Genomic DNA, 26,148 nt, shown 5'->3' with positions numbered 1-26,148 from the left:
CACTTGCATTTCAAAACGAATCACTGTACTTAACCAGAAACTATTAGGCAATGCCAACATTGACAGTGTGGAATCTAAAACTGATCTAGAAAACATATTTGAGTATTAAAAAGAATGATTATCCAGCAAACAAGTGAAGAGGTTCACACAGTCAGTACAATTTGCAATTCAGTAGAACTGGAAGTATAGTTATTGCAGCCATTTGGCGCTTCTCAAATCTTTGAATGATGACATATACTGAAATAATTTATGTGCTAGGGTTATAGCATTAATGTCTTTTTAAGTACACAAAGAGATTGGCTCCATTCTCTTCCTTTTCTCCTAAAGTAGATAAAACTGATAAAGAAAATAAGTTAGTTCTTCTAAAAATATATCCTGATTTCTATTTAATTTAATGAAAGCTTCCACTATTAAATATTTGAGTCAGTTATTAAATTCTGAAAAAAAAAAAAGACCGTACTATTAGAAAGTTCAAATGAAATTCAACCTTAGCAGAGCTAGAGGCCTAACTACTCTGCTTGCAATTAGACCTAAAATAATTTGTTTCATAGAAAATTGGCCACTATAGAGGAAAATCTCAAAAAATCCGTTTGTGGCTTAAAAACTGCTCTCATATAAAAATTAACTTTTTATTTGCATGCTTTTGGGAAAAAAGTAGAAAACAGTAGAAATGCAATTCCCCATTAATCAATATTCTGAATCTAATTCCCCAACTCTCTCAAGCTATTGCAGTTCAAAAGAACACTTTTATATCTCATTTTATATGGTAGTTATAAAAAGTAAATCTATTTGAAGTTATTTACAAATCTGATTTTTCTGTGTGTTGCAATATTTTTATTCTGTGTTTAAAAAACTAACATTTTATAATAAGAATTTAGCATGCTACTTAGGATGAAACACTACGCCAAAAGATATTATAAATTCCAAGTTCATATTTGATTATTTATTTTTATTAATAGACACTTCACTATATTATTCCCCATCTCCTTCATCGTCACCTAAAAAATTTCTCATGCAAGTGACATAGCAATAGTTGTATGGTAGGCCACTCTTCTCGAGTGAGAACAGAAATAATACAAGGTACCATAAAATCTTAAGACAACAGAGTCGGAGTCTTGTACAACTATTTTTTCCCCTCCTTCAGGTGATCTGAAGACTAACTTCTTCTCATGTGAAGCCCCTGAATTACCATGAACATGAAGTGAACAAGTCAATCTAAACATAGCATCCTCAGAGGCAACCCATTATCTTTAAAATGAAGAAGAGAATGGGCAGACTCCATGAAACTCTGGTTTGTTTCCAAACATTTAACATGGACCAGTGCACTGCATGTCAGTAATCTCAAATTGGAGAAAAACAAATAAACACAACAAAATGAACGAATGAAAAGCAAGTAAAACCAGCATGGTATATCAAAGTCAAAAATAAATTCATTTAGAAGCACAGAAACAAAAATTTGAGTGACTGACAATTTCAGTTACATTGTTTTGTCAGATGAGTTTATATATATATGTGTGTGTGTGTGTGTGTGTGTGTGTCTGTGTGTATACGCACACACACACACATATATATTATATACACACACACACACACATATGAGAGAGAGAGAGAGAGAGAGAGAGAGAGAAGGATCTGTTATTTTGCTTGGGTAATAAATATATTTTTCTTAAAAAAGCCATGCTGGTTAGTTTTCCTTCAACTTTAAGAACATGATGATTAATCCTCACTTACTGTAAACATCTGCTGTTTTTAATAACATGTTAAATTATTTAAGACATTATTTTATAACAACATATATTTAGGTCTCTGTATTCAATCAGTATACCATAGTATTATAGTGTGTCTCCCAGAAGAAGGCAGTTCAGCTTTGTACTAGTGTACCAACTATTTGGAACATTAACAAAAAACAGACTGAAAGATGACGAGATCTTCTTAAACATATTCTCAACTGATAAGGAATAAATTTTGTTCTTTTCTTCTTTTCTACTTTTTCTTTATTCCGTACTTTAATATATCCTGTTGAGTCACCTTCTAATTTTTCTTTGGCTGCCTTAATGTGTTAATAACAAGTACAAATCACTTCATATTGGAATAATGAGCATCTTTAAATCTGAACTGCTATCTCATAGAGTTTTAAACAACCCTTCCTTTGGCAGTTTAAAATTGATTTAAAAATAATTTTTCAAATTGTCAAAGCTCCATTTGAAGGTAACTGTCAGAAACAAACTGAGCTCCTGACTTAGAGACAAAGAAAGATGTCCTAGTATATAACAGAAGGCAAGTAATTACAAGGACTGAAGATGATTTGGACAAATCCTTGGATATACATAATAAAGTAAAAGGCACACCTCACAAGCAAGTCTAATTAAAAGAGAGGATGACTAATCTGGTTTTATAGAACCTCTTGGGGTGTAGGGGAAGTAAATAAAACATAACCTTTGCACCAAAGGAACTTAAAATCTAACAGTAAGATTAGATGACTAACACTAAGAACTATCACGTGTCAGTACAGTGGAGAGAACCACGGATTTGGAGTCAAATAGAGCTTTACCTTTCCTTGCTCTATGGCACTGTCTTATCATTTAAAACCTGGGGATAACAACACATCACAGATATGATGTGAGGCTTAAATGAAATAAGGCATACATGAGACATGGTACTATCTGGTATGCAATTTTCACACAGAAAGTCTTCTCCCCAATAAAAAGGAGGTGACTGTACTTGCCATTGTTGTGAACAGTGTTATCTCATCTGCTCAAAAAGCTGAACTCTTGAAAGTCAAGTTAATTTTTATGGAATAATATGTAAATTAAAATGGTAAAACATAATTCTGTGCTTAGCCAGGTGTAGCCTTACTATAGAAATCAAAGCTTTTAAGAAAAAGGAAATGATGGTGTGGGAAGGGAGTCAAATATGGGAAAAATCAGGCTACTCGTTGGCATTTTTTCAGCTAATTGAGAAAAGGCTAAGATTTTAGATGTAAAAGCCCTTGGTTCAGCTCAAGAGAATGACAGTATTCCTTAGAACCACAGTTTAAAAGCCAATGGCTGCAAAGCCCAAATAAAATTTTTTAAAAATTATACATTTTAAAACATAAAGTCTTATACAAACAACTGCATTATAGTGTTCCACACAGTTAAATATTTGAGGCCTCATGATGTATCAGGAACTATATAAGGGGTGGATGATATTAAGATAAGTAGTCATGGTGCTTACTCTAGGTTATCTTTCAAAGAAGATGTGGGCACAAAGAATATTTTAGTACACAGAAAGGTAAGCACCTGTGCAGTGTGTTCCCAAGGGTTATGCATGAATTATTGTATCCATACCAATGAACATGCACACTGCAGACTGGATCAAGTCCCATTTTGTTTATCCAGATGCACAGAAAATTAAAGGAAGCCAAAAAGTTAGCCACAGAGAAGCAGTGTCCTTCCAAGCAGATGAGTTCCTGATCAGTTGTGTAGCTGCTGGTGATTCTGTCCTTGCAAGATAGAGTCCTGCCACATAAGGAAAGCTGGATTCTCTATAGAGCATTGCCCGTGAATAGTCAGGGCTTATGTTACACTCAGGAAAAATGTACTTACTCTCTCACGACTCTCCCCTTTAAAGAGGTGGCTAGACTTATCAGGTTCTCCAGGCCTTGAGCCAGCTAGCACTGGGCTCAGTTCCCAGGTGTCTACGAATGACGGCAGGCAAATCTTTCAATTCTCAAGCAATCACCATTTTAATGATTGTAAAACTAGAATTAACAGGGGTACAGTTACCTTTCCAATGTCCCCTGTAGTGTAACTAAGGGAACCCAGAGGAAGGTCACCTAATCCATTTTGGGGAAAATAATTTTGAAAGAGGCAGCAACTAGTTAAAAGGCTTAAAATGGTACATCAATGAATCATGTAAGATATAAAGGCCAACACGGATTTATATAGATATGTTTTATATATGTAATATCTATATTATATTTTTATTTTTATAGTTATTTATATAGATATGTTTTTGTCTCTTTGCTCTGTCTGTCTGTCTGCCTCTCTCTCTCTCTCTCACACACACACACGCAAACACATACACACACACCCCTGAATAGATTATTTCCACATTTAGAGGATGTGCTTGGGATGGAGTTGGCTTAAATTGCAGATATGTGTTATACATAAATTTCTGTTTTGGGGTTTTTGAAAGATGTCTCAGAAAGATAGGCAGTTATGGAGACTGAAAGGTCCAGAAGAATCATCTATATGATGCTGCAGTGGGCAAACAATGGCTTTAAACATGAGCCCTATGTCAAACATCACAAAGACACATGTTCTAAGTTGTATGGTAACTATTTAAAGATAGTTAATGATTAATCTGAGCAAAACTGGAAGGTCAGCCTTTCATCAATATTAGTGGTATTTCACTCTAGGGCGACTGCTACCTGGATAGCTCTAGGGGGTCCCATTTAACAAGGCATTCTGACGAGGCATTCTGTAAGAAGTAGGAGGCCTCCAGCACAGAGAGGCTGGAAAAGCAATGGGAAGGAAATGAATAGGGGCCAGCAGTCAGAGGCAGAAATGCAAAAACCAGTTAGAGGGGGACATGGGAGAATTTAGCAATAACTACACATATAAAGCAAATGAGAAGGAGCATAACACAAAAAAACTAAAACTATTCTATATTTCTTACTTGTGGAAAAGTGAGCAATAGAAAAGTTTTAGCAACTGCACTGATTTGTTTCAGAAAGATAAAAATATGAATCTTGGCTTTAGCCCACTGAAGGTTAGAACTATTTGCTTTTAATCTGAGACGCCTTAATACATGTAAGAAATCAGACACTAGATTTTCAACTGGGCAATGATAAAGATGAGTATGAAATTCACACTGGAAATCATACTGGCTTCCAGAATGAGTAGAGACAAACATAAGGTAAGCAAAAGAAAAAAAAAGAGGAAGAATTAGTACAGGTCTATCAAAAGCATCACATACAAAATAAAAGGGAAAACCAGGATTCTATATTCTCATAGACTCTTCAGGGGAAAAAAGGGGTATCTAGGATGACAAGTAGTTAACGAAGCCCAGAAGTGAGCCTAAAAACAAAAGGGGTGGGAGGATGAAGAAAGGAACTGAAGTTAACATGATAAATTGTTTATATACAAAGAAGGGTAAAACCTGGTCTTTTTAGAGTTTCATTTTTTCTTTGCTCTAAGGGATTACTTCTGTACTACTGAATTATTGAATCACCAAAACGCTTAGTTTGAAGAAAGAAAACACACTCTCTTTCCAATGCTACTTATACTGCTGCTTAGGATAACAAGATAAACATGAACATGGAAAAAATGCTATTAAAATATACTTAAATTTGTAAATATTTAACTTTGATGATGAAAATAAATTGCAAATGGCTAAAAATTTTATGAATGTAAAAAAAAGGTGAATAGGAAAAGATGTATATTTGCCAAATAATCAATAATTATAGTATATTAATAATATTAATAATATTAATAGTATACATAAGTATGCATAAGCTGCATCTTGGTTTCATATAGTACTTTTCCTTAATAGACTCTGTAACTAGTCAGCACCCAGAAAAATGCCTTTCACTCTCTTGTATTTCAATACTTGTTGAATGAATTTAAATTAACAGAATGAATATGACATTAAAAGATATGTCTTCCAGAGATATGGTGCAAAAAGATTCAGGGTCAGGAAGTCTGTCTTCTACAGGTAGCTCTGGCAGCGTGTGATCTCCGGGAAGCTGCTCTGAGTCTGACTTCTCATCAGCTAAGTAAGCTGTGTTGGATAAGCTATACCAACAGCCCATTCCAGATCTACAAGGAGCTAGTTCTAGGATTTACACAGCCAATAAGGAAATTGAAGTCCAGAGAAATTAAGTTCCTAAGTCTTGTGGACTTGACTTCTAGTTTTATTCACTTGATACTTTTCTACTGCAGGGTCGCATTCTCTATGTGGGTAGATGCGTGGGAGTAAAGGGAACATCTCTTTAATGCAGTAGCAATTCTTTTCATCTAAAGAGGTCAGCAAAAAGAAAGATTTGGGTAGAAGGATAGAGATAAAAGGAAAGGGGGGTGGAAACTGAGTAGCTAAAAGGCAAACATTAACCCTTCGGCACATGGGCATATCTAGCAAGATGCCGGACCCACTAGTCAAGTGCACTAGCATTTCCCCCTGAGTACATGATCTCTAGTACAGGTGATTTAAATATTTGACAGTCTTCTCTTCCTATTAATCCTTTCAATACTTCAAGTAAAAAAAAAAAGATCAAAGTAGTACATCACTTGTTTTTGAAGACAATTAGATTTTCTTTTTTCTGTGAATTTTATGGATGTCAGAAAGGGCATTTTAAATGATGCCTAACAAACTCCACTGCACTGAAATCTGGAGGCTCGTAAAAAAATGAGATCGGTAGCGGCATAATTTCTGTCAAAGTACTGAGAAGAGATCACTTTCACTACAGGAGTGCCTGATCAGGTTTGGTGCCTGGCCTGTGATGAATGCAGCAGCTGTGACATGCTTTCAGACACCATGATGAAGAAACCACACGAGAGAAACCAAGTCAAATCTTAGCAGAATTTTAGCTGTCCGAATACATTGGTCTTAAATATCACTCCATTAGGAATGTGACTCCCAGTATTGCCATAAAAGGAGCAAAGAAGTTCAAGTTGACTAACAGTATCATTTTTCTTTCATTCTGGATTGCAAAAACGGTGCCTGTTCAAAATACTCCAGGACAAATGCAAGTAATTCACAGAATAGTCACTAGCTATACAATAAATATCAATGAGCACATACATGATAAAATGTCTTTTAGTACCTGTGAAGCTGCTTAAATTGAAGTGCTACTGCTGTAAAAACAAGTGAGGGGGTTTTTAACTGAGTTTTATGAGGAATTGTACTTTTCTCTGAAGATGATTATGCTTTCTACTTGAAGTATACTGTTGCCACGTTCCTAAGGGTACATGCTTTTTCTTCTACTGAACTTCTCACATTTTATCCAATTGATATACACAAATCCAGAACTTTTCATATTGTTTAAACTACTTCACGATATCAATTCATTCACACTATTTAAAGTCAGTTTATGCCATGCCTTAGACATCCACTAAGTCCTAAGTGTTACATTAAGAGCAATGACAAACAATAAAGGGACAAAACTCATTGTCTGTATTTTAGCAATACTGATGGAAGAAATTCAGAAGTGGTCATTTTAGGTTAGAGTAAAATTCAAAAGATTAAGAAAAAAAAACCAACAATTGTGACAAACTACAGAGGGCTTCTGGCACAAGCAAGGGTCCTGGTCTTTGAAAGGCGTATAATCTGAAACAGGAAGAAATTAACATTACAAACACAAACAAAGACAACTGAATAAAACAAAATAAAGGCTTTTGAGTGTAGAGGTGAAAGGCAGGGATGTGCATATCAAAGCCCAACTTCCTGTTCTGGTATTCAAGGAACTCACTGGTTTCCCCCAACCTACCTCTTTGATTATATCTTGTACTGCACTCTGCGGTGTGGTACCAAACAAGACCATCTGCCTTTCCCTAAAAATGCCCTGCAGACTCTGACCTCAGTGTGCATGCAAGTGATACCTTCTCAATTATTATTCTCTAATACTGCCAACAGTTGTAATCCTGTCCATTCTTTAAGTTACAATCTCTACTTCTTTGGAACACGCAGATATAGATTTGCTTCAGAGTTAAAAAAACATAATGTCAGGGTTCCTCATTTGCACAGGCCCCTTACAAGATCCCCAGAGGAAAATGACCAACATGATCACATGATTATATGATTTTATAAACTTTATGTAAGTTAAATAGTTTAATTGTAATAGATTAATACTAACTCTTTCAAATCTAATGTCCCCTCCATCATAGTCTCGCTCCCATTGGGCAAACCTAGAGTGGCCAAGAGTATTTCTGGGATCCAGTTAAGGAGAAACTGAGTTGGGGATATATTTCATTTGAAAATTGTGGACTATATCTGTGTGGTTCACAGATACTGCTATGTATAGTTAATGTCAGTCATTCTGGTGAGGAATATAGATAGATCCCTATTTCCCACTGTGTTAGTTCACCTAGCTTCATAATACAAAAGAACAAGGCCAGGTTACATAATAAAATGACTGTGCTCTTTTTGCGCCCAGCAACAGGTACTGGAAGCGTGTGGGTACTGGATGATAAACATGATTTGAAATATACAAAGCCAAAAGGTAGTCTACAGAAAATTCTTTTACTCACCTGATGTATAAAACTGTATACAATTCAGTATTCAGATAATTCAGTTCTAATACCTTCACAAATGAGAAGCTCTCTCCTATATGAAATGTACTTAAAAATGCAGCATAGAATTAAAATTCCTATGCTAGTAAGACACAAACTGTGGTAATTTCATAGATTACAAGCATATATATGTGAAATCCCACTTTTATACATCTCAAATATATAAACAAAAAAATTTTGATTAACCATGCTAGAGCAAAGATCAAATTATCCATATCTTCGATGTATAAAAACTGACAAAGAGATTATTAAAAAATATGCAGTCAAAAATTTTAGGGAAAAGTATAATAGAGTTATTTCCAAACATTAATATGTAATCAATAATTATATTAGCTTTATTAAATTTATAAATTGTTATCGTTTTTTCTCATTCTAAATAAGCATTGATTTTTTTTTTAAATTTAAATGTGTGCTCCTTTTCTCAGATAGCCATCTCCCCAAATTTCATACATTGAGAGCCCCATAAAATATGGATCTGCTTCTGTACCTTTTTAGGGTATATCACATCCTGCTGTGTCTTATGTGTATAACTGTATTTTTCCTGTATCCCTTTAATTTGCTCATTTAACAATATTTACTAAATTCCTAAAATATAGGCAGTCTTCTGGATACATCAGCACACAACACACAAAGGTACTGATCTTATACAGCTTATAAACAGCTGGAGGAAGACAGATAATAAACAAGTACACAAATAAATGTGGGCACTTAAGATAGAAACAGAGCAAGTTCTTAAACAGGAACATGAGAGAGAGAGTGAGGGGGAGGGAGTAAGGTGCGGCAACATTACATTGTAAGCTCTCCGATAGCAAGCAACTCATCTCAGTCAATCACTTAGGATCCCCAGCAGAGTGGGTATTTAACAGATGCATGCTGAACTGAACTAAACAGAGCTGCAGGAACAAAGATCAACCTCTAACTTCAGAAATCTTTGAAATCTGAAGTGTCCCAAACAAGGACTTTTTTTTTTTTCCTTGAAAGGTGTCTATGCCCCCAATACGTATATAAATTGCTACTGTCAGGTTTGTTTTCCTTCACCTAACACTTTTTTTCTTCAGCATCAACATTTATTTTAAAACAAACACTATTCACACTAATGCAGCATATGTTATCACCCTTGCGACTTAATGATAAACGAGCATAAAACTGACATCAACATCAGTGTTACACAATTCCAGTAGAGGCTCTGAAATATTGACTACAATCTTGTCAATTACTGTGGTTTATGAAGGAATCTACTGCCAGGTCAGTTGATCTTTCAGTTTTCTATAGTTTACAGTCTTACAACCTAGATATTTATGAGTTTAATCTACATTCGTTAAGATTTATGGCAATTCATGGAATAACTAGAAGGATAATAGTTGAGTTTACTTGAACAGATCCTTTGGAAGAGCTGACTTTTAAACAAAATTTTGAAATGCAGGAGATATATGAATTGATAAATTGGTATAAAATGATGATTAAGATATTTATAGTAGGAAGATGGGCACATGGTTTTAGAAGGTAGAGATGGACATCCATGCATACCCATCTGCTAAGATTTGCTCAGCCAGCAAGTAGGCATGAACCAAGTGATGAGAGGAGAAAGTGATTGAAGAGACTAAGGAAAATAGTTAGAAGAACACTACTAAAAGGTATTAAAATGAGAGAGTTTTAACATAATGTAATCAAAAAGCAGTGAGGTTTCCCAAGAGGGACAATTTTTTCAAGTATTGAAGAACTGGTTAAAATACATTTTGGAAAGACATTTGTAGCTTAAAGGTATATGAAAAATGTTGACTAAAAGAATAAATGGAGATATCCCAATGGTTTCTTTAGTAATTTCCTTATAAAAACCAAAAAGTGAATCCTAATATATGTCCAGTGAAGAGAATTTGGCCTTGGGAGGATTGCTGGATTCAGCATGGAGCTCATATGGGATGGTTCATTAGGGCAGTGGTTTTGATCTGTACCAAAGGTTTATGAAACCTTTGTTTTGTCCTAAATTTTTGGCCTACCATTGAGTTGAGAACAGTCTCCTAAAGAATATTCACTAGCTCTTTGCAAGATGAGAAAGAGAATAGTCAGTAATTCCTTCAGGCCATTCAGCTGCAGTTGCAAACAATTACTGACAACATCAAAGTACTAAATTCAAATCACCAAGTCCTTTATGATAGATGAGAAACACTCACAAGTCAATTTAAGGCATCTTGGGCACAAATCTATATGATTTATCAGCTGCATTTGAAACCTTTGATCGTTACATTTTATTGGACTGTTCAAAGTCCCAGGCAGGACTGGAAGAAGTGGTACATTATGCAGCCACTGTTATCTCTTAGGAACACTCAAAAGATGGTTTTATGCCAATGCCTGTGTGCCCCAAATGTTGTCTTCTGTGTAGTAGCAAAGGAACCTAATGCCTCTCAGGCCATTTGGTTATTATGTGGAAAGCACAGTTTCACTTAACGGGAGCTAAAATTCTAAACAAGAGTCAATCTAGAAAACACAGAAACTGGGTTTCTCTGGCAGGAAGCACATCTAATGAAAGTGCCAGAGGAAAATCATACTCTATCCTGTCCTGTCATGCATAAAGGCTTTTCCAACATTTGTAACCGTGGCTTGTGACCTCATTTGTTGAACCACAGCTACTCCTGGAGCCCAGGCACCAGTGTTGACCACAGGCACTCTTTACCTTATGCATCTGGTAGGCAGGGGTCATATTCTATCCACGATGTGGAACTGGCCCCAGCTGTGCAAGCCGTTGTGACCTCCTGTTAGATAAGTGCAATCTAATCCATCTGAAAGTATCCTGGAAGACCACCCAGGTGTTTCATATGGCTGCTGTCTTGCTACTAAATAGGTCCATTACACAAGCTGGAGCAAATTACACCAGCAGACTAATTCACCTGGTGGCATAGTGAGGCAATGATCCATGGCTCATTATTGACTTCTCTGTGTAACCCTTGGCAGCAGATTCAATGTGCATCAAAATCCAAAGGCCACAGGTACAAAACTAGATTGTGCTTCTATGATTCTTCAAGAGAAGAGGCAAACTGCTCTAGCTAACAGCATTAAAGCTCTAACTTTCAAAGGAAAAGACATTTGGACATAGAAGACCTGCTCATGCTAAGTATGGGGAATACAGAGTTCAGTTTAAATTTAAAATAATTTCTACAAATAGATTTTTGAGAGTCACAGGAATGTTTGGGGTTTCACATAATTTAAATAAAATAAGCCAACGCTTGAAAATCCATGACTACTTTATGGGACAGAACAAGTAAGTTTATATCACTATTTTTCCCACAGATCCTAGGACTAAACCAAATTATAACAGAATAAGAGATGTTTATTAACTTGAAAGTGATACTGTTTTATTTAGCTTATGTCACAAGCCCATTATACCAATAAGTGCTACATTATAATAGGTGAGTATTTATTATAACTGAATAGCATGAGCAGACAATATTGATAAGTCACAGAATAGCAAATTAAAGGACAATTTAGCAAGATTAGAGGGAATCTGATAACACAATTTAACAACAGAGACCTACCGCCTATGAAAAGTATTAAACTGTAGGTGTTGATAAAAGGCCAGTATCTAAATCAGCCAATATTTGAACTTGTCAAATGGCTCCTTTAATCTGAGACGAAGAACCATAATCTCATCTTCAGGTCTTTTCAGGGCAAGCAAACCAATATACAGTGCAGTTTTTAAAAAAGACTGACATAGAAAAAGGAGGAACTGCCCTTATAAGGTATAAATGAAAGTTCAGACGTTATCGCAACTGTCTTTGTACTAAGCTTGACTAGGTCATCTCATACTATGTTCTCTATCTAGATTGGAAAACACACATGCCCACATACAGAGTTGCTTCTATTAATGATGTATTTGGGGCTCAGAATTAAACAGGTTGAATGCTCAGGTATGTAGTGACATTGCTCAATCATTTAATTTTTTTCTTCCATGTATACACAGTTACATGGGATGTGTGATGAGTATCTTTCTAGTTTGTGTCAGTCTTTGTTTGTATTCTTGAAGTCTAACCAATATTTTCACAAAAGACTTGTGATACTCCTTGGCCATAGCCCTTGGCCATTTTCAAAAGTAGCTTTTAAATGGTCTTTGAAGAGAAAATAAACTCCAGCAATTTCAGACTAGACTTACATGCCACAATAAAAAGACTTACTACCCAGCAAACGTTGGATTCTTTGTAAAGCATCTGAGAACACATTTTACCAGAGTGAGAAAATACATTCTTCTTTTGCATGGGAGGAGCAACAAAGTCACATTACAATGGGTCAGACAAATGAGGATGGGAGGAATCTGGGGCATGAAACAATCTACCACAGCTTCCATTCCTATATACTAATTTCATAAGCCCTTAGGTTTAAAATACAGATTTCATAAACCCTTATGTTTAGAATGAATTTTGTTTCCTATCTAAAACAAACATATGGTATCAAACAGTCTTTTAATGCTCAGATTTAAATTAGTCTTAAAGAGATAAAAAGACTGAAATAGTTCTGCTATTTGAGCATGTTTAACGACAGTAATATTTATATAAACATATTGGCAAAGGAAATGTTATGTTCCCTGTATCTATGTGGGCCCACCGTTTCATGTTAGAAGCAATACATTTACCTAAAACATTTGCAATATTGTATGTGAACATGGTGGACTGAACGATGAGACCTACTGCCAACAACTTTTCAGCATTCAAACAATTTAATTCTAACTTACTAAGGTGCCTCCCGTATGCAACCTAAGCGTATGTCAATGATGGCTTATTTTATTTATTTGCCACATGGTCACTGCTAGTTTGGGGCAAATATTCAGCAAAGAACCAGAGGGTACCTGAGTGCCAGATAGAGTTCGTGCTGCTTCTCTGAAGTTCACCTCAAGAGAATCTCTTGATCCTTGAAAGCGGGATTTTCTCATTTTGTGGGTTGCAATCCATACATGAGTCTTAAAATCAATTTGAGGGTTATATCATGAATAGTATAGGAAATATCAAGCTGTGTTATACATGATAAAGGTATGCTTTGTTTTATAGAATGGTTATATACATATGTGTGTGCTGGGTTGCAATGTAAAATGCATTTTCTTGCTTTGAGTCATGATCAAAAGTGTTTGGGGGGAAAAAAAAAAACCTTTAAATCTGCCTTACTAGAGGATGCTAAATAGCGGGTTTGCAACCCCGACTGGCTTGAGAAGTCTCTGGAGGATTATGAAGTTCTTCAGGAAACACATCTAGCCTAGGAGTGTGTCTGATAATCTATTTCCAGAGCCCTTCTGGTTTTGGAGCTATATGTCCTGTTTAACATTTATTTTGCTCAGGCATTTACTGGAAACTTGTTAAGTGCTAGAAACTGTGCTAAATCCTGGGGAAACAAGGAAATGTACTTGAATATGACACAGTCCTTGACCCCCCGAAAAGCTCTGAAGAGACTGACACAGTAATACATAGGACAACGTCACTGAAGATATCCAAGCAGTTACTGCAAAGTGCTGTAGGAACAAGAGGAAGAACCATAATTGTAACTGTTGGAGAGGGATTCACAGGAGCTTCGACACCTTAATAGGTATTCACACATTCATTCATTCATTCATCCACCCGTCCACCCACCCACTCACTTCCTACTATGTTTAAGGCACTGAGGTAGAAGTTTGGAGAAACTTAGGTGACTAAGACAAGGGGACTATCTTAAAAGACCTCCAAGCCCATAAGAGAAAAAGACACAGGACGAGGTAGGAAAAGCAACAGAAGTGGCAGGGACCAAGCACAGAGACCGCACAGAGTAGGCCTTACCTCTATTTGCTGGAGTTACAGAAGGTTTCCTGCAGGAGGAGGGGGCTGTGAGTGGTGGTGGATGACGGTGGATAGTAGAGGAAGACTCTGATACCCAAAACGAGCTAGTTCATATTTTAGACACAGCAAATAAGGAGAACCAATTGCACACATATTTGTGAACATTTCAAAAACCAAATGCCAAAAACATAAGGCAGTAGTCGAGAGAGGGGCTAGAACTCTAGCACTGGAGATCTGGCTTTAATCAACAAGGTAGAAAGAGATATAATCAGATTTTAGTACTTTCTGCTTCAAATCTTCATGTCTGACCATTTCCATTAGAAAGAAAAATTCTTCACCAAGACCCACAAGGCTATATGATCTGGCCTTGACTCACACTCTCTCTCTCTCTCTCTCTCTCTCTCTCTCTCTCTCTCTCTCTCACTTGACTCCCCTCCCCCTTGCTCACTACACCCCAGCCACCTAACCTAACCTCCTTTATGGCTCTGTATACTCCCAAATGCATCCAGACTGCCCTATTTGCACCATCTGATTGCTCTTCTGCCCTTCTCTCTCTCAGAGTAATCGTCTCATAGTTAGTCTCTGTTCTTCGAACCTGTTTAATTTTCTTCATTGCAATGTTACTATCAGAAATACTCTGTACATCTGTTTACTTGTAAAATTTCGAACTCGGCCAGAATGAAAGCTTCTTGAGAGCAGAAATCTTGTTTATCTTTTTCCTGCTGTATGTCCAGACTTTGGCAGACTGTGGGCACTGTATAAATATTTGTTAAATTAAAGAAAGAACTGAGAGAATTGGGACTGGTGTAGGTTGAGCACTCAAGCAGGGATACAGGTGGGTATGAACTAGGATACACAGAATTAAATGACAAATCAGCAATAGAGGTTGCTGACTCAACTAATAAGGTCAGATACAAAGTGTATGTGTGTTGTGGGGTCAGGGGATCGGGTGGATGGTGGGGGGTAAGGAACATGCAATAGTGGTCACCCTTGGGCCTCAGAGCCAGGTTGTTGTTAAACCCAAACAGACTTTCGGCTTTTTACATTTCTGCTCAACAGGAACCCAGACCACTGATTCAGCTCTATGGATGCTGAAAAACAAGACATCTCACTGCTGATTCTTAAGTGTCTGCACAGTTAAATCAAGGCAGAAAATCTGGAAACCAGACCCCCCCTTGAGAGTATCATGGCACTAATTCTGTTAACCATCCCAAAGTATCAGAAAGAGATTCTTATAAGAAAAAGAACAACAAAACATTTATTTATTCCAATCTTTTCTTCAAGGGACTGGTAGGAAACAACTCTTGCAAGATGATAAAAGTTATTCATGATGTTAGCGGCTAGTTATTTAGCACAAATAAAGGACACTGTGCATGTGTCACATGGGATGTTCTGCAGGAGAAATGCTGACATTTTTGGCAATGATGGCAGTCCAAAAGTAACACAGCCACGGCAAGCCCGTCTAACGGGTGCTGTGAATCACCCTGATTATGAGCCACAAGCATGCAATCACTGGCATACAGAAACTCCTGACTAATAGCCGTGAGCAGTTTGCCTTTGCTATCTAAGTGTCACAGACTGAACACACTCTTGCCCGACCTAAACTCGGCATTAATACCTGAATCACAGCCTGGGGAAGCTCAATATTCCACTGCTGAGAAGAAGATAAACAGCAACAATACAAAGAAAGATGCAGCCCTTTTTAGTGCCACTAGTTAAACCGAATGCATTTAATCTTTCTTTTGCATCTAAAATGTCTGTCATCTTCTCTTGGTGGAATGAATGATATTTAAACACTCCTGCAGAAAGCCATTTTCTTGAAGGCTTTTCCACAGACTAAACAGTAAAGAGAATTAAAAACCCTGGTTACATTTAGCATCACAGGACACAAATCATTAGGTTGCTGGAGGGCATGATGTTCATGGTTCCACAACCAGAGAAAAACTGCATGACTATTAGCAATAACACCTACCTATAGCCCTGAAATACACAACTAATTTCCGTAGTACGAGATATGTTTAATCTTCTCTGGAAACAAATGATGTGCTTCATTAACTATCGTGGTGTGAATGTATTACATATCTATAGGGAAATTATCCATCCCAAATGGTTACTTCTCACCTTGGTCCAGCATGACAAGGAATTAAATCATAGTGTCCTATCATAATGAGTTGATAAGCATATCTGGACAAATGCCCACCACTCCCATTACTACAGCTAGTAAGTCCTGTTATTTAGGAGAAAAATTAAATAGATATGAAGTATATTCTCAAGGAAGCATGAACCCCTGCAGAAAATGATGGTGATACATACATGATCATAGCTAACCTCACCAAGAGCTCACCAAGCATCAGGCACAATTCTAAGTACTTTGTGTGTCTGTTAATCTTCGCAGCAATTCTAAAGCTTGAGGATGACTATTACCCCATTGCATAGTGAAGGAAACAGAGACCGAGAGAAAGTTAAGTGATTCACTTCTGACCACACACCTACTATACAGTCAAAGTGGGATTAAAACCTAAGCATCACCTTGGAAAGCCTGCACCCCTGTCCCCAAGCACAGTACAGCCTGCCCAGGAGACTCAGTGAACAAATCAAGACAGACGCTGTCAGACCAAAGTCCCAGTTATGCTCATGTCATTCCACATTTGTTTTCTTAAGGAAGGACAGTGCATCATACTAAGAACATGAATGGCTGAATCTATTAATGCATCCTTTAAAGCAGGAAAGCCTAAAACCCTGAATTATATTTAATTTAAGTTGCAGAAGATATATGACCTTTAGAATTTTTCCTGGCTGCAGTATGGCATAGGACACCTAGCTATATAGTTACAGTGCCATAATTAGGGTCCTTGGGAAATGGGAACAAGGTCGAGCTCACTGTAATCCAAGTCCAAATTAAAAACAAAAAACAAAAAACAAAACCCACGACAACACTGCTGCTAAAAATAAACACATGAAAACAAAGCAGATGATTTGGGGAAGGTATAGGTACCGAGAAAGCTGCAAACCCAGAGACTATAGTTACCAGAGGCAACTCCTCAGCTTTCTTTTTCTTCCATTTCCTTTGCAGGGAGGCCGAAGGTGAGGACCTGTCTAAACAGCATTGCTGCCATGGACAATTATTATTTTAATCGACATTGTGCTGTGTTAATGAGTGCCAACCATGTGCCAGATGGTGTCAAAAACAAAGCCTTCTCTGCAATCCCGCCCAGTGGGATCACCACCTCTCCTCTCTGTGAAAGCGATCACAAATGTGGTAATGAGCTAACTCCGATGCAACCGAACTTCTAATCCCCCCGACACTTTCTGATTGGGCGCTGCACCAAGATTTGGCATAGAAAAGGTACCTGGAGTGCTGTCGGATGATCTCTTCAGGGATAATGGACCAGGAACTGAGCCTGTAATGATTTCATATCAGTTTGTTCAAGTTCAGTTGCTATTAATTGGGTTCAAGTTCAGCTCCAGTTCACACAATCTAAATAGCTGTTGAAACCAGCTTAGTGCCTGGCACAGTATGTATCTTTGTAACTAACAAGAAGCAAGCAAAAGAGAAAGCTGTGGAGGGATGCCTTGTATAGATGTTGTCTGGTATATACACACAGTCTGCCTAGTAGACGTGTGAAGTAAAGGGAAGGAACCCAAGAGTGTCCTGGCTTGTTACAATTGTGCATGGTTATATTGCTTAACAAATGATAATATTCTAATGAGTCGAGCCTCAAACCATTTTAAATCTAGTGAAACTTCTACATAATTTTTGAGAATAGCTATGGGCAAAACTCTGGCTTGAAGTTAGCATGGTCTAAAATATAAACTTTCTCTGTATTTTCAATTCTAAGGCATTAATTCCACTGTAATTTAAGTAAAACCTGAAAAAGGTAATGTTTTAGACAAATTCATTGTTAAACAGAGAAAAGGAGCGCTACTGCAGAGAAAAAAGATCTATTTAAAAATAGAGATTTGCATATTTTGTGGGAAAAATCAATCTCAAATCTATTTTGTTCTAACCCATTAATATTTACCCTAAGTTGGTTTTGCTAGAATGAAATTTAAAATACATTTCTAAATATCATTTGTAGGAACGTTTTAATGAAGGCATTTTCTCACTCGATGTTGGCTGGCAGATTCTGAACTCTGTTAGAATTCAGTCATAAATATTTTGTTTCAATGTTGACTGGTTTGAGAAGATACTGACGTGGTTATTTAATAAAGTAATAGGATTATATATTGAAGGCAATATGTGCAGGTAATATTAGACAGGATATATAACACATATCCACTTTTTGTGACACAGTAATACCATTTAAAACAATATAACTAAACATAATCATTAGATTTAATTTTACTATGTATTTATATTGTTAAATCTAAACAGTGAAACAAGCAGGTAATTATTAAAAAGAACAAATTATGAATTGAATTTATTTGGAAAGGTAACAAGATATTTTAGATTTTTAAATTTTTATTTTCTCTAAGTAGAAGCAAGAGGCATGTAATTGGTATAAAGAATTTAGTACCCTAACAATGCACCTGAACTCTAGTAAATTGTATGAATAAAACATTCCTGTACTATGGAATCAAAAGGACCTGAATTCCCTGTATTCCTACCATTTACTCAATATATGACTAGGTCAAGCTCCTGAACTTCCTTGAGTCTCAGTTTCCTCATGTTTATTGTAAAAATTTTAACAAAAAGAAAAGGCATATGGTCATTGAAAAGACTGAGCGAGTAAATGTATTTGTTCAGCAATGCCTACAATAATAAGTATTGTCCCCTCCTGCTAGCAACACAGAAATCCAACATACTCTGGTTCCATTTTGTAGTCAGTCTCTCCAAAGTTCCCACTTCCAGAGGCAATCTAAGAAGCTGCTGAAAAGTTGAACCAAAAATGTGAGACACAGTAATTTGTGGCCCACTGCTTGCCTAGAATCAGGAAAACCTACAATAAGTAATCTCCTTGTCATTTATAATAAATTTTACTCTTTTATAACAAAGTCTAAATAATTATTTTATCCTACATTCCAGCTACTCATATAATCTGTTCCCTAATCCTCGGGAGAGTTTTAAAGCTGGGCTTCAGCCAGCGTGGATGCATTTCCATCGAACTACTGACACAAACTTTTTCAGGACACCTCTCCCACTGGAGACCTATCTACATGGGTTCATGAAATCATTCACATTTGCTTTATTTGCTGTATTAGAAATTTGCAGTTTGGGGGCAACCTATCGGTAACTGTGCTTTTTCTACCCTTTTGTCACCTATCGCCTTTCTCTGAACTCTGTCACCCTTTCAGCGGAGGTGCTCCGAGGCAAGGTTGCTTAGGGAGTCCCTTCCTGGTCAAATTTCCAGTTCAAGTAGTTTTGGTCTCTGAAGGGATGGCCTCTAGCGAGACCTCACTTCAAGCTGATGACGCCCACCTGTTTCCTATTAGCCTGCCCGTATTAACCTTTGCCTTGTTTGCTTGACTTTGCCCATCTCTAATTTCGAATTGAGCGTTCAAGGACAGAAATGGAGTACAAAGTTCCAAAAGACTAACCTTGAGGACAACTCAACAATAGAATCCCTAAATGAAGTGCCCTACCCCCAAAGCCCTAGGGTTTTAAAATTTGGAGGGAAATGCCACCTTAAGTCAATACAACCCACCTGACTTTGAAAACACAGACAAAAGTTTCGAAAATAATTTCATATATAACAAATCCCCTGAATGTAACAAGCATAGATCAGCATTCTCCAGATCCTTCATAAATGATCAATTCTCTGAAGAAATGTTATAATTGTAAAAGCAGTCTTATCTGGAAATAAACTTATTTTTATCTAAAAATATAAAAACTCTTCTCCTTGTTTTGTATTAATGAAGTTATAAGAGAGTATTTTTTCCTCAGGCTAGTGAGAACCTGTCTGAATTTATGAAATTCTAAGAGTTTAAATGAAAACAGGTTAATATTTCGATTTAAATCAACAAATATATACTAAGCATCTATTACATTTCTGATTTTATAGGCAATATCAACTAGTATAAACCCACTTGTTCCCCTTAAGGAACACACTGGGATACTTGAAACCACACATACAATAATGTGGACAATGCAAGACGATTTTATCACGAAGTACAAAACTGAGTGGTATAAACCTTCTAAGTGCTACCAATGCTGTCCAAGAGGTCAGAAGAGTTTGGAGTGAGCAGGTAGGTTGGATTTCAGCCAGTCTTAAGGAATTGGGACAGAGAAAATAGCAGAAGTATTCTAAGTGAAGGGAAATGCAAAGCCAATAACAGAGGCAGAAATGACCATGGCATGTAGAGTTGGGAAGGGGTAGGAGGAGTGAGCAGACCCAAACCACTCTGATTAAACTGAAGAAGCAGCTTAATGGTGGTAATACCGAGTATGTGGGAATGAGCTACACTTTCTACCTTTCCATGAAGGACAGTAACTTTATCACCATTGAGGCTAGTGCCATGGCCATAATCCAGAAAAATAGGCTACTTGGAGTACTGTTCTGCCTACCATGCCCTAAGCAACTCTGATTTCTATCTGTCCACCCGATAGCCTTTTCTCCCTCTGTACTTTCTCCCAGTTTTTGTCTTTGTCACTCTGACACTTGTCTTTCAAAAACCATCCATTCTAACTTAAGGGAAATGCAAAGTAAACCACACACTAGGATGACCATCATCAAAAAGACAAATAATAACATGTGCTTCTGATGATGTGAAGACACTGGAACTCTATACACTGCTAGTAGAAATGCAAAGTGGCGTGGCAGCTATGGAAAACAGCCTGGCAGGTCCTTAGGTGGTTAACTACAGAGCTGACATGTGATCCAGCAATTCCACTCCTAAGTATATATCCAAAAGAAATAAAAACATGTCCACATAAAAACTTGTACATAAATGTTTATAGCAGCACTATTCATAACAGGCAAATAGTGAAAACAATCCAAATTTCCATAAACTGATGAATGGATAAATACCATGTGGTATATCTATAAAATGGAATATTATTTGGCAATAAAAATACATGAAGTACTGATACTTGCTACAGCATAGTTGAACCTTGAACTATTACACTCAGTGAAAAAAGTCACAAAAGATGACTTATTGTGTAATTCTATTAACATAAAATGCCCAGAATAGCCAAATCTATAAAAACAGAAGATAGGTAAGTGGTTGCCTAAGGTTGGGGCTGTGCTGGGAGTGAGGGGATTAAGAGGTGATGCTAAGGGGTACAGGGTTTCATTTTGATGTGGTAAAAATGTTCTAAAACTGACTGTGATAATAGTCGCACAATTCTGTGAATACACTAAAAACCAGTGAATTATACACTTTTTTGCAAGTCCATGAAATTTCCATTTATTTTATAGTTTTATATCACACTAATTCAAATGCATTTCTCTACAACTACTCTAACACAGCTCCTTTGGAATTATTTCCATCATCTGTAACATGTGACTTTACCAAAAGCTTTGATTCTAAAACAAATATAAAATTTCAAATGATTAACTTTTAGAATGCATGCCATAAGAGAGAAAGTCATCGGATGATGGTTGGGGCTCTTAATTCCCAGCAAGATACTTTGTTGAAATGTTTCTTCTGATACAACAGTTATAAATTTGAACTTTCATAAAATGAGGCCAGAACCAAAGGATAATAAAGGAAGCTTCTGCAGCCTAAGTCTCCTATAGTCCTAAACTTCTGATGGAAGCAAGGTAAAGCATCTTTCTTGCAAATTAAGTAGGTGTCTCATATTTCCATGTGGTTGAGCTTTCAGTGATAGGTGCTCAAGACATATCATTACTCTATGTACCATCTTGGCTCTGGTTGCATTAATTATACCCAAAGAGTTCAATGCCCATCCAAGTCCAAAGGTGAAAGAACACAAATTGGTATGGTAATGGGTAAAAGCAGACTATAAAGCACAGGTTGGCTGTGTTACTGCAGCCTTGTGGGATGTTTTCTTCCACAGAAGCCAAGTGAAACGGTCCTGTTAAGACCACTCAGCATGGTCTGGCAGACCCACAACAGCCCCTCACCGCTCTCCCCTTCCCCAGCCAGCTCTGGCTGCTTGAGTTCAGCTGGTAAGCTAGGCCCCTCCCCTTCCTGAACTGTATTCTTTAAATGCATAAATGGTATGTTATGAATTACATCTCAATAAGCTATTAAATAAAAAAGAACCATTCATTCTGATGAATTCAGATAAAAAATCACTTTTATTGTATGATTCATAAAGTCCTAGTTTCTTAGAACTGAGGTGGGTGTTGCAGGTGTGGGCTTGTGACAGAAACTTCTCTAACAGCAGAACTTATTGGCCAAGCAAAATATTGCATGAAAGACAATAAATAAAACAGAAAAAAAACAATATTTTATTAATCTGTGCATTCATTTTTTAGTTACACAGCTAAGTCAAACTGGTAACCTTTTGGCCAACTTTGTAATATTTAATTACAGGTTTAGGTCAGGAACAATGAGGTTCTCCTGATGAGGCAAATTCTAGGTATATGATACATTTATTTAGGCACACATATTATTTTTATTATACCTTTCAAAAGCATTTAAAGTCAAATGGTTCTGGAGGCTTTGCAGAACCATTTGATTCTCCAAGAGATTAGCTGAAAACATTTAATCTTTTCCAATGCTTTTAGTTTGTAAATGAGAAAATGGGCTCAGACTAAGTGCCTTAGTCATAGGGATAATAAGTTTCAGAATGTTGGTCCCTTAACTTCCATCCTTCTTTTCAGACCTAATGATAACATTTTATATTCTGGATATTAAGTAGAAGCAATTAGGCTATGGAAAAATAAGTAGATATATGTACACGGATATATCACACCTATTTATTACTACACAGAACATAGTGATAAAGAATTCCAAATCACTCGTTTTTGTACTCCCAGTGCTTAGCATGGTACCTCGTAACAGCATATGCTCACTAAACATTTACAGAATACCTGAATAAACTTTATCTTCCAGCGTTACTAAAAAACATAGATTTTCAAACTAGAGTTCTAGTCCCCTATCTCTAACCACCTAAATATCAACTCTGCATCTTCTTCCTCTGGTCAGCTCCACTTTTGACTTCACTGTTCCTGTCAATAGTTCCATCTTTCTGCTGGTCACCTGATGCCAAGGCCAGGATTTAGAGCTTACCTATACAGGACACTTTAGTAGCATCTAGGACAACTTCTTTTAGGCATCTGAGGTTAAGAAGATATCAAGTCATTAAGCAAATCATTGACATGGGTAGGACAGGGAAGAGGGCTTAGATAAGCATGAGATAAGAGTCCCTTGGTGAGACCAGTAAGCAAAGCCATGCAAAATGACAAGATATTATTTAAGACAGTGATCCAGGCTAGGACAGGTGTTCAAATAGATGGAAAACAATGAGGCACTGGTAACATGGTGTTGGAATTTGAGGTCAAGGAATGGTTACTCTGTAAACCATGAAAAAACAACTCATAATAGATGAGTTTAGCTATCTGCCAAAATGTCCTCAGCCAAGTAAATGATGGTAGGACAACCAAGCTGTATCTTCAAAAGCAAGAATTGAAATATGACTAAAATGAAAAGAAAATGTCAGTTTATTCCATTTTTTTTTCTTAGAAAGACATGACATTTTTGGCAATAATAACTACTGTATTTCATTTGTTAGTGAATGTGTAATGTTCTGTCTGTGCCACTGAACTGACCCAGCTACCTTAAGTATCTATAACATTATGCTACATATCTGTAAGCCAAGCACTTTATTACACATTTTATATCCCATTGATGAACCCCATAAAGGTAGGGATGATTACTGTGTTTGACAGAGGAAGAACCCAAGACACAGAGAAGATACATAATCTGACGAACATCCCAAAGGTCATATGCTGCAGAGCTGAAGTTAGAAACCAAGTCTAACTCCCAAGCCTGTATTCCTTCCTCTACACTATTTCTAGACACAACTTCTCTCTAAATCAGGGATCCCCAGTACTGGTCTGTGGCCTGTTAGGAACCAGGCCACACAGCAGGAAGTGAGCAGCGGGCAAGCAAGTGAAGCTTCATCTGTATTTGCGGCCACTCCCCAGCGCTGGCTTCACCACCTCTGCTCCACCTCAGATCATCAGGCATTAGATTCTCATAGGAGAACCAGTCCCTGGTGCCAAAAAGGTTGGGGACCGCTGTGCTAAATAGCAAAATGGGGAGTAGGAGGTGGCTAGGGTTGGAGAGAAAGAATTCACAGAATATTTGCATAGCTCCAAAGAGAAAAAAGATGCTCTACTTCTAAACATATAACAGTGGATGCTCAAATAGAAAAATTTTCCAGTAGAGAAGGGTAATTAATTCATCAGACTTCCCAAGCTCAATGGAAATATCCCTTATAAATAATCAATTCCCTTTTTTTAAAAAAAATTCTTTTTGCACACAATAACCTTCTGCCCTATGATTTGGTCTCCTGAGTAGACATCCCTGAGCAGGCTAACAACCAGGTTTTGAGACAAATATTTCCCCTGCAGTAAAGTGATCAAGTGTTAAGGTTCATAAAGCCATCTCTCATGAGTTTTGGCTCTTAGAGCCTGTTCACCTTTGAAAAAATTAATAAAATTGCACATGTTTACCCTAAAAGCAGAGAGGTCCATTTATATAGAACTTTATAGTGATCAAAGGACTTTCACATTCACTCCATGCCATGATGAGGTTAACATCTCTTGAATGCATCCCTCTTCCATTTCCACTGATACCATCCTAGGTTTAATTATTTTTAGTGGAGAGTTCCAGACAGTGTATTGTTTTGTGATTAGCCAGAAGTAGTAAGTCCAGGTTTAGATCCTCCTTACTTCTTTACTTTAATTATGTTAAAAAAAAAAAGGGAGGAGGGGTCCAGCCCAGCTCCACTTCAAGCAGCTTCCTGACCTTGGGATTCTCCGTGAGCCTCAGGAGAGAACGGTCCCTACTCTGCCTGATTGTGGTGGGGTTTACACATAAAGCACTTAGAGCGATGCTCCAACACATGCTTAATACGTGTCAGCCATCATTTTTACACACATGAACTCTCATACACATGGAAGGTTTGTATTGTGGGTAGACTGTTTCCATGGGAACTTGACTTTCATGTTTCCAGGCTCTTATCCTTCTATTTTCTTTCTTTCTTTCTTTCTCTTTCTTTCTTTCTTTCTTTCTTTTCTTTCTTCCTTTCTTTTCTTTCTTTTTCTTTTTTTATCATGAACGTTAACAAACATAGAATCAAATCCTTCCTGCCACACTTATGAAATCTCTATGACCTTGAGAAAGTAACTTAATATTTTTATACCTCAGTTTACTCATCTGTAAATGGAAATAATGATGACACTCATCTATGAGAATTGTGAAGACAAGGAATTCCTACAAAGTGCTTAGAATACCGCCTAAAACGCAGTGTTTATTCAATATAGTTAGCTATCAAGTTAGTATTTTTTTTCAACTACCTTGCACACTTTTATGGCCCCTATTCATTTATAGCTTTGGATCTATCTTGATAGCATGGCACCAATGCTTCTACAATGTGATGTCAAATACTTATGCTTTTTGACTTATGATAGGGCTATGCCTTGATAAACCCATTGTAAGCTGAAAATGTAATAAGTCAAAAATATATTTCATATACCTAATCTACTAAACTTCATAGTTTACTCTAGTCTACCTTAAATATGCTCAGAACAGAATATAAAAAAATAAAAAAATATCCAGCAACAAGGACACTGTAGCGTATCAGTTGTTTAATCTCATGATCTCATGCCTGACTGGGAGCTGCAGCTCGCTGGCACTGCCCAGCATCCTGAGAAAGTATCACAACGAGCATCATTAGCCTGGGAAAAGATCAAAATTCAAAATTCAAAGTATGATTTCTCCTGAATGTGTATCATGTCCCACCATAGCAAAGTTGAAAGATCTTAAGTGAACTCATGCTAAATTGGGACATCTGTTCAAATCTATTTCAGAATGTAAATGAGGTTGATATGGGCTCTCCTCCAATTATCACAATTTTCTCACCTCCTTTGAGCTTTTGCTCAGACTATCTGGTTCATTTCTTTCTATTCTTTACTATTTTCTGATCCCTTTCTTAAGTCTCAACCACT

The 26,148-nt window shown here is 37.0% G+C and overlaps 1 protein-coding gene across 1 annotated transcript in view; it reads right to left on the bottom strand.

The window, feature by feature from the left end:
* The window catches only part of PARD3B (par-3 family cell polarity regulator beta), a 905,664-nt gene that overhangs the window by 488,400 nt on the left and 391,116 nt on the right, over positions 1-26,148 (bottom strand). The gene's annotated exons all lie outside the window — the stretch shown is intronic.

The sequence above is a fragment of the Pteropus alecto genome, unplaced genomic scaffold, assembly GCF_000325575.1.
Source record: "Pteropus alecto unplaced genomic scaffold, ASM32557v1 scaffold3, whole genome shotgun sequence".
Taxonomy (NCBI): domain Eukaryota; kingdom Metazoa; phylum Chordata; class Mammalia; order Chiroptera; family Pteropodidae; genus Pteropus; species Pteropus alecto.
The sequence above is the reverse complement of the archived record's forward strand: the minus strand, read 5'-3'. Positions and strand labels throughout refer to the sequence as shown.